Consider the following 2197-nt stretch of genomic DNA (forward strand, 5'->3'; position numbering starts at 1 on the left):
AGTGATGAAGAGGGGATAAAGAATTTAAAGTAGTTAAATAAATGGTACTATAACAGTATAGAGACCATACATTAAGTCCTACTTTTCATGATGCTTAGTAAGCCTATTTTCTTAGTTCTAAAAGTATAATATTTATCCCAAAAGCACCAAAAATATTTACCAAGTATACACACTATGGCCCAAAAGGCACTAAATTCACAAAAAGTACTAAACAATACTACTTTCCATAACATAACAAAATTGCATGAAGTATTCGATAGCTTTACCAAAATAAATACTAAATAGTGTTCAATAGTACTGCAAGAATAAGTACTAAATAGTACACCTAAAAAGAAACCAAATTAAGAAGCAATACTAAACAATAATACCCATGTAATAATAAAATTACAAGAAGTTATTAATAGTCCTACGTGGGCATTACTAAACACTACTACCTAGGTAATAATAAAATTACAAGAAGTTGTCAATAGTATTACAAGAATAAGTACTAAATAGTATACTGTGAGGAAAAAATAAATTAAGAAGTAGAATCGTACTATCCACAACATAACAAAATTGCATGAGTATTCAATAGTACTACGAGAATAAGTACTAAATAGTACATCTTGGAAGAAACCAATACTGTGATAGTACATCACAAGCATGAAGTATTAGATAGTACTCCCATAATGGTACTAAAAAATTGCAACAATATAGTGCATGACCTATCTCACGATGCTTGATAAGCCACATAGTACTTTTCAAAGAGTACCAAACATAGTATGGAAAGAAAATAAACTAAGAATCAATCCTGAACAGTACTTCCCAAGCATGAAGTATTAGATTAGAATAGTACTGAAAAATGTAACAATACAGTGTAGGGCCTATCTCACGATGCTTGATAAGCCACATAGTACTTAAGTACTTAGTACTTTTCAAAGAGTACCAAACATAGTATGGAAAGAAAATAAACTAAGAATCAATCCTGAACAGTACTTCCCAAGCATGAAGTATTAGATTAGAATAGTACTGAAAAATGTAACAATACAGTGTAGGGCCTACTTCATGATTCTTGATAAGCCACATAGTACTTAGTACTTTTCAAAAAAGTACCAAACATAGAATGATCAATGCTACCAAGTACTGTACAATACTTGTTTAAGATATAAAATTTGTACATTGCCCAAGTTCATAGTAGTACTAAATAGTACTACTGTGTATTTACCAAAATCACAAGTACTGAGTAGTACTGTCCATAAAATACCAAATACATAATAGTCTACCAAAAAAGTAACAAAGTCATATATACACATAGTACTTATTAGAAATAGGATTGCAAGAATGCTCACACACACACACACACATGCACACACAGTGGTGGAGAAGCTCAAGGGAGCACACAATGAGATGATAGATAGATAATGAATGTGTGTTGTACAAAGATGATAAGTATGTCCCAAGATGGGTGTATACTAGAATGGGAAAAAAACCTCCTAAAAAGGAAAAAGTGCCATGGTTGGTCCTAGTGTGTTCACACACTAGTGTAAACCCAAGATGGGTGTATACTAACATAGGGAAAAAAACCCCTAAAGAGGAAAAAGTTCCCTGGCTGATCCTAGTGTGTTCACACACTAGGATTAGCCTCCTAAAGAGGAAAAAGTGCCTTGGCTGGTTCTAGTGTGTTCACACACTAGCACGGGGAAAAAACCTCCAAAGAGGAAAAGTGCCCTAGCTGGTCATAGTGTGTTCACACACATTACTACCAAATATGGCTACAAATCCCCCCTGGAGTGATGATGTAAACATGGGGTGAGCTGGCACTAGAAGTACAGAGATGTGCCAGGCTCTTTGGGCTGTGAGTGATAGGGAGTCTAGACTAGTCTCGAATGGAAAGTAATTTTAAAGCTTTGCGAAAAGCTTTAAAATTCTCTCATGAGAGCCTTCATAAATAAATTTGCCAAGTTATCATGTGTTGGCACATAAGCCAAGTTGATTTCCCCTGCACAGCATCTCTCCCTGACATAATGTTAATGCACCTCAATGTGCTTTGTGCGAGCATGAAAAATTGGATTCCTCACAACTGTCATAGCGCTCTAACTATCAGTGAAGATGGTAGTGGCTGACAACTTGCCTGAGCCCAACACACTCAACCGTAGCTATAAACATTGCCCTCCTGTACTCAGCTTCACAACTAGAAGTAACTACAGTGGGTTCTCGG

The sequence above is a fragment of the Cibotium barometz genome, chromosome 43 (genome assembly GCF_041138505.1).
Source record: "Cibotium barometz isolate CiBa-2024 chromosome 43, ASM4113850v1, whole genome shotgun sequence".
Taxonomy (NCBI): Eukaryota; Viridiplantae; Streptophyta; class Polypodiopsida; order Cyatheales; family Cibotiaceae; genus Cibotium; species Cibotium barometz.